General features: G+C 35.7%; 1 pseudogene; it reads right to left on the minus strand.

Moving 5' to 3' along the window:
• Window positions 1–5,191: 5,191 nt before the first annotated feature.
• Window positions 5,192–5,649, minus strand: LOC125999353 (ubiquitin-40S ribosomal protein S27a-like; annotated as a pseudogene).
• Window positions 5,650–8,272: the final 2,623 nt, after the last annotated feature.

The following is an 8,272-nucleotide window of genomic DNA, read 5'->3' on the forward strand; positions in this document are numbered from 1 at the left end:
GCTGTTTAATTTCCTGGTGTTAAAGTTTTTCCTTTGTGTCTATTTGTAATTTACTTCTAATTTCAGTGCATTATGATCTGAGAAGTAAGTTATTACAATTTCTATCTTCTTATGGAGGTATGTTTTATGGGCCAGAATGTGGTCTATCCTGGAGAATGACCCATGTGCATTGGAGAAGAACGTGTATCCACTTTTCTGCGGATGGGGATATATATATCCCCATACGTATGTATGTATGTATGTATGTATGTATGTATGTATGTATGTATGTATGTATATACTAAGTCATTCTGTTCCATTGCTCCCTAAAGAGACAGTATATTATTGTTAGGCTTTAGCCTGGTTGAGTGACTAGGGTGGTGTTAAATTCTCTTACTATTATTGTGTTGCTATTGATGTCTTCCTTCAAATGTGTCAATAATTGCTTTGAATATTTGGCTAACCCCTCATTTGGTGCATATATATTTAGGAGCGTGATTTCCTTCTGTTGCACATGTCCCTTGATTATTAAGAAGTGTTCATTTCTTTCCTTTATAATTTTTTAAGTCTTACATCTGTGTTATTTGATATTAGTATGACCAGTCAGCTTTTTTGCTTTTTTTTCTGGTTGTTGTTTGGACCACCACCCGGTGACACTCAGGAGTTACTGTGGGACCAAATGGTATGCCAGGGAATCGAACTGTGTTTTGTCCTAGGTTAGCGCATGCACGGCAAATGCCATACTTCTTGCACCACCACTCCAGCCCCCTACTTAGCTTTATTAAGGAAATTGTTTGCTTGAGTGATTGTCCTATAACCAGTACCTTTTTTCTTTACTATTTTTCTGTTCCATAACTTTTAAGTTCTGAAAATATGACACCACGTTTACAAATATAAAATGTGATATTTATTTAGCATAAATACAGGTATAACTTCAAATTTCTTAGAATATAATGTTTATGGGATAAATATCATATGTATGTATATACAGAATCTTGGAGTATACTCTTATAAGCTAATTTTCAATTATGTTTTTCTTAGAATACTAACCAGCTTACTACCATACCAAAAAATAGTTTTTAAACAATTGACAATTAACCTGTACATTAGAAAGGAATGATTTCATTAAAGTTAAAGTTTTATTACAAAATTCTTAAATAACAAATTTAACTTTTTATGATAATAACATCTGGTCATATAGATAATAGCATTGAAATTGTGGATGGTAGACTAGTGCAGTAATAAATTTTGACCTAAAATTTGAGCTGTTATTTGGAGCTCTATTAAAATATTTTTCACCATAAATTTTAGGAGACATAGTACTTGCTTTTCAGAAATACTTTACAATTTAATAAAAGTTTCAAAAGAATAATTTGCTTTGATTTCAAGAAATATAGTTTTCTTTGGTGTGTGCTTTGAAAAATATTCTACTAGCTCACCTCCACCATTTATTTCCTCTGCATACCTGTCTGAAATTTTTGAATGAATTTGCCAAATTATATTGATATTTTATCATTTATTTTACCCTTATTTACAATGAGGACCATAGGGAGTAGAAAGGCACTTAATAGGTGTCTATAGATAAACTATGCTCCAAGAGTATAAGAAGGTAAATACCAAGACTAGTAAATCCCAAGCAGTGAACCTAGGATTCTTGATAGAAAAATAGATGAAAAAGTGTATAGATTCTCTGTGTATGTAACATTATTTATAAACAGGGTTCGACCATTTATATGTGATTAATATTTATAGGTTATAAAGAATGTTCAGATACAACTGATTGGCAGGGTTGATTGATTTGGGCCACAGCTGATCATGCTTAGGAGCTACTCCCAGCTCTGTACTCTGAAGATTTGCTTTAATCAGTGCTTAGGAGATAGTGCATTGCCAGAGGCAGAACAGAGGTTGGTCACATGAAATGCCAATTTCTTAACTTCTATACCAGTTTTTGTTCCAATTCTATCATCATTTTTTAAACAAATAGGAAGCTGAAGTTTAAAATTTGTGTTCCGTGTCTCCCAGGTAATAAAAGTAAACATAATAGCATAGATATTTGTTAGAAAGGAAGTTCAGGGGTCTGGGAAGATAGCACAGCGGCGTTTGCCTTGCAAGCAGCCGATCCAGGACCAAAGGTGGTTGGTTCGAATCCCGGTGTCCCATATGGTCTCCCATGCCTGCCAGGAGCTATTTCTGAGCAGACAGCCAGGAGTAACCCCTGAGCACCGCCAGGTGTGACCCAAAACCAAAAAAAAAAAAAAAAAAAAGGAAGTTCAGGGAACTTTTCACTATTGTAAAGATACCTTGTGATGTGAAAAATAGAAAATAAATACAAGCAATCAAACTTAGAAAAAATTACAGAACTTGGGGGCTGGAGCAATAGAGCAGTGATAGAGTGTTTGCCTTGTGCACAACTGACCCAGAATGAACCTGGGTTTGATCCCCGGCGTACCATATGGTCCCTCAAAGCCAGAAGTGATTTCTGTGTGCATAGCCAGGAGTAACCCCTGAACATCACTAGGTATGACTACCCCCCAAAAATGTTCCAGAACTTGTAGGGTGTACAGAAAAACACTAAAATGTTTTAAAACATTTAAAACACAAATTTTATACTAATCTGTTAATTAAATATCTTATTTAATTAAAAACATAATTTGCAAAGTTATTGATAGTTGAATTTAGGTGCATTTCAACAAAATCCTACAACAAGTGCACATCATTTTTAAATGTTTTTCTTAAAATTTCCAGTTGGCAGTTATATAATGAAACTTTAATTACTTTATGAGATGAGATACTTAAGAAAACAAGAATGTATTATTTATCAGATGTCTACTACATGTGTCAATAACTGTGTAGAATGATTTTCAGAAGTGGTTCTTATAAGAGTCAGTTACCCTACTATTGCAGATCAGAAATTAATTACCAATGAGGGGAAGTTGAGATTCAATAACATGTCCAAAGTTTCATAGTTTATTAAAAAACATCACACTGGTATTTCAGTCCATGTTGTCTGACTTTATAATCCCCTTTTCAATTATTTATAGGTAAATTCCAAATTTAGATACTCCCAATTATGAGGTCAGCATTATTGTCATCTACACCAAAAAAACTATAAAATAGGATTCTTGAATTAGACTGATTAAACTATATGGAGAAGTAAAGGACATTACAGTTCACTGTTAAGTTATGTTTTATGTATTCACATAGATAATCATATCACAATAGAAAAATACAGCATCTCTGCCCCCCATTTCTTTACTGAATAAGACCCAATTTTAATAATATCCCTTGCTAATTTAGGTACATTTTAAATATAGAGAAGGTCTTGAAACCATCACGAATATTGTAGGAAAGAGACAGGACAGATGATACCTGCTACTTTCTACAATTTCTTTTAGTTAACTTGTATCCTTTGAAATTTATTTACAGTACCAAAGAGACTAAGACTTTGCTTTGATAAAAGTAATGAAAAGATAGAGAGGCAGACTTTTGCTTGACTTAGAAGAAAAGGGGTCAGAGAAACAAAGACAATAGAGTGAAAACTTATATTTTATCAATCGGATCAGGTGTCATTTACACCCTTACCCGACATCTTCTTTTCCATTAATTGTTCCTCTGTCTTTAAGCATCTCTCAGGAAGCGAACTGGGGGCAGTGAGATGGATCACTAACTAGCAGGTTGTTAGCTGTGTGCTGTGTGTCTTTGACTGTACTTATATGTACATAAGCCTCCTACTTGGGGCTCTCTTACTACTATAAGCCTAATTGGTGCTTTTCAATAACAACATTTATTCTCAAATAACCTCATGCCATAAAGTTACATTTTCCTTGGGAAAGCTGAGTCCAATTAATCTTTAAGAAAATTTCCATTTTACTTCTAGGGACTTCGAAATATTAAGTATCTTACACTTAACTGAGAGCTATTAAAATTAGGAAATAATGCATTGAAACGCCATATGAATCTCTCAGCAAAACACATCCACTCTGGATTTGGTTATTTTAAAATATAGCAGATTACAGAAATGCAGATTACAACGTGGATCTAGTGTTAAAATTGCTTTTGCCATTATAAAGATAAAAATAGCTCTTGGTTCAAATTTCCTGCTGCTTCTTTTTAAATGAAGGAGTTAAATACTGAAAGGCAGGTGGATGCTGAAGCTCCTTTAGAAAGAGATGAATAGGGTTGATGGCAGGAGCTACAGGGAAGCTATTGAGGCCGCAGATGCATATGCTGCCCTTACTTCCCACAAAGTTCAAAGTGGGGTGAAGCTGCCTGGGTAATTGGCTATGAAATAACAAACCCTCTGGAGAAAAATGGCCCTTGTACTTAATTACAAACGTTTAGGCAGCAGATAGCCACCTGGTTGATTAGTGACCCTACCTATATTCACAACCACCCAAGTTTAAGTGCAACTCTGTTACTGGCACCAAGTTCAATCAGGGTCCTTGGAGTTTCAATAAGTTCTGACCAGCCCAGGTCCAGATCCCCCCTCCTTCCAGATCTAAGCAGATGGTCCTACAAAGCCCCAAGGCAAAAGCTCATTTTACAATTGAGCTGCATAAGGATATGCATATTTGTAAAGTAGCTACTGCAATGGCTACAACTGGGATGACATGAAGACCGTGTATTCGTATTGTACATAATAATTGGCATGGTACTTTTCTTGGAATTTCTATTCTGATCTTCACAAAAAGTATGTGGCATAGTATAGACAGGACTTTTTTTTTAATTTTGACAAATTAGAACTCAGTAAAGGTGAGTTTCAGAAGTCTCTATGGCTAGCAGTCAATCAATCTGACAATCAAAATGTAGTAGATTTTCACAGCAATTTTTTCTACTTTAATTCTGTTGTCCCTTGCAGTTCTGCCAGATCCAATTCATAACAGTTCTTTGGCTGGACATATTTAAATATGACTCACATACAGATTTACATAGGTTTTCAGTCTATGAGTCAGTCAATAACCATGTCTTTTTTTATTTTCCAAGGTTTTTATTCTCTTAAATGCAAATAGCCCATTTTAAAGTAGCAATAAAGTCTAATAGTGTATTTCAAGTATATGAATCATTCCAAATACATATAAACTTGACTCTAATCAACTAACTAATGTAAGAATATATTTTGTTTTCCAACTTTTTTTTGTTTCTATCAACTTTGAAGAATTGTTACTAACATTAAACATTGTGCTACTTTAAGGTATACACACACCTTGTGAAATCATTTGTCTTTTGGTTTGTTAAAGCTGTAGGTCAGACAGCATTTGCCACAATAATGTCTGTCAAAGCGGCTGGCCATATAAATATCTCTAGCACCACATTCATCTGAAGGCAAAGGCGACTGATTTTGCCATTGTCATCCAACTTGTAATATTTCAGGACAGGCAATTTAACCTTTCTTAGATGCTTATTCTTCTTGGGAGTGGTGTAAGACTTCTTCCTTTTCTTAGCACCACTCCGAAGTATCAAAACGAGATGAAGAGTAGACTTCTTTTGGATGTTGTAGTCAGATAGAGTACATCCATCTTCAAGTTGTTTGCCAGCAAAGATCAATTTTTGCTGATCGGGAGGAATTCCTTCCTTGTCCTAGATCTTGGCCTTTACATTTTCTATCATATCCAAGGGCTCAACCTAGAGAGTGATTGTCTTCCCTTCAAGGGATTTCACAAAATTCTGCATCTTGGATGCGGGTCCACCACAGATGGTGGAACTGAAAGCCAGCAGGAATCGTTTGATCTCCAGTATAAGGTAGCACACATTCTCTCATTCTGGGGATTTTTCAACAATGATGAATTTGATTCTCACTTCTTTATAATGATTTTCTTTCTGGCTCTCTGGGACCTCAATGGTTTTTATGTTGTTTCTCTTGAGTTTACCCCCAAATCTCTTTTCATCTTTTTGCTTATTTTACAGCCCTTTTCCCATCTTCTGTTTTTGTCTGGAGGACTTCTACACTTCATCTTCAAGATCACTAATCTGGTTCTCATCAGCTTTTGTTGTGCTGGCAAGTCCTTTTCAGTGAAAGTTTCATTTGCTTACCAATTTTTTCAATTCTGTCATTTCTGTTCGTACTTTTGTCATTTCTGCACCTCTCCTTAATACATCCTTTTGTTTTATTGGCACTATGTTCCATTGCTTCTTCGGGTTAATTGCATATCCTAAGTATTTTTACTCTAAAGTTTATTACAGAGAGATTGTATTAGGGGGTTACTATTGTTTGATCTTCAAGATTATAATTTTCAATCATAACACGTTGTGGGGTTTTGTGCTTCTTTACCATGTTTTCTCTTGTAGTCTCATATGCATCTTTTCTTTTTCTTTTTCTTCTTTTTTTGATTTTGGGTCACACCCGGAAGTGCTCAAGGGTTACTCCTGGCTCTATGCTCAGAAATCACTCCTGGCAGACTTGGGGGACCATATGGGATGCCGGGATTTGAACCACTGTCCTTCTGTGCCTAAGGCAAATGCCTTACCACTGTTCTATCTCTCTGGCCCCTGCATCTTTTCTGTCACTGTCAGCATATTCACATTGTCAGGGAAGTCTCAGGAGAGATTCACATGGGTGGGATATTATCTTGTGAACTGAATGAGCTTCTGAGCTGTTTGGTCTCTGGTCATAAAATCTCCCCAGGAATCTAATATTTTGATTCTATTTTGCAATAAGAAATATCAGCAAGACTAGGATTCTGAATCCCTTTAAATCAAGGTATTATCTGCTTGGGAAGATGCTGAAGGACACCCATCCACAGGTGGCAGATGCAGATCAGGCTTGCCTGCACAGCAACTCAGATACCCGCTACAGGCTGGAAACAGCCTCCCCGAGAGCTACACCTGTCCCAGATGAAGATGCGGCACACACACAGGCCATATGATGTCTTTTGATCTGTGTTGCTACAGTACTGTAGTTCTTTAAATCCCATACATGAGGGATATCATTCTGTATCTATTCCTACCTTTCTGACTGACTTCAGTAAGCATGATATCCTCTTGCTCCATACATGTAGCAGCAAATTGCATGTTTTTTTATTTTCTAGAACTGCAAAGCATTATACTGTGTTGGGTGTGTGTATATATATGTGTATATATATCCCATAATACCTTAATTGGTTTATCTTTATGTCACATGTTTTAGCCTTTATGGAAAACAATATAGACATCAATTCAAAAATAGGAATAAAAATACCAAATCACCTAGTGATGCCACTTCTTTCTTTTTTAATTAAAAATTACTTTATTTAAACACCCTAGTGTGCAAGGTTGTCTATGATACATTTTTTTTCAATTGCAATTGAAAACTCAATTGTGATTTTCAGTCATTCAATATATGACATTCTTCAACTGCATATTATCCACCATCAATGTCCCTAGTTTCCCTCCTGTCCTCCCCCACCCAATTCTCTCCTCTGCCTGTCTCCATGGAAGATATGTTTCTATTTTCTCTTACTTTCTTCTTTTTTTTCTTTAGACACTAATCTGCAATATTATTACTGAAGAGGTGTCATGCATATCCTTTATCACATTTCAGAACCCATTCTTACACATAGTGACCATTTACACTATCACTGTAATAGTGTTCCCTTCTGTTCCCTAACTGCACTCTCCCACTATTTGTGCAAGCTTCCTATCATGTACTTGTCCTCCTGGCCCTGCTCTCTATTATTTCTGAATATTATTAGTATACTATCTTTTTAATAGCACTCATATAAGTGCAATCACTCTCTTTATCCCTCTCTCTGACTCACTTCACTCAGCACAATACTCTCCAAAATCCATCTATAAGCAAATTTTATGATTTTGTTTTTCCCATCATCTGTTTTGCATTCCATTGTGTAGATGTGTCAAAGTTTTTTTTCTCCAGTAAACTGTTCTCAGGCACTTGGGTTGTTTCTAGATTCTGGCTATTATGAATAGTGCCATGATAAAATAGGAATAGAGAGGGTTTTTTTCTGCATTGAGTTTTTGGTCCCCTAGGGTTTATTGATATGAGTGGTATTTTGGATTATATACAAACATAAATTCTAGTTTGTTTTGAGGAATATTCATACTGTGTTCCAAAAATTCTGGACCAGTTGACCTTCTCAATCAGCAGTGAATGAGATTCCCTTTCTCCCCATATCCATGCTAGCCATGGTTGTTCTTATTCTTTGTAATGTGTGCCAATCTCTGTAGTATGAGATGTGGTGCATTTTCATTAACCTTTGGTCATCTGTATTACTTTATTGAGGAAATATCTATTTACCTCTTCCCATATTTCGATGGGATTAGATTTTTTTTCTTGCTAAGATCTACCAGTGCCTAGTGC

The sequence above is a fragment of the Suncus etruscus genome, chromosome X (genome assembly GCF_024139225.1).
Source record: "Suncus etruscus isolate mSunEtr1 chromosome X, mSunEtr1.pri.cur, whole genome shotgun sequence".
In the NCBI taxonomy this organism is placed as follows: domain Eukaryota; kingdom Metazoa; phylum Chordata; class Mammalia; order Eulipotyphla; family Soricidae; genus Suncus; species Suncus etruscus.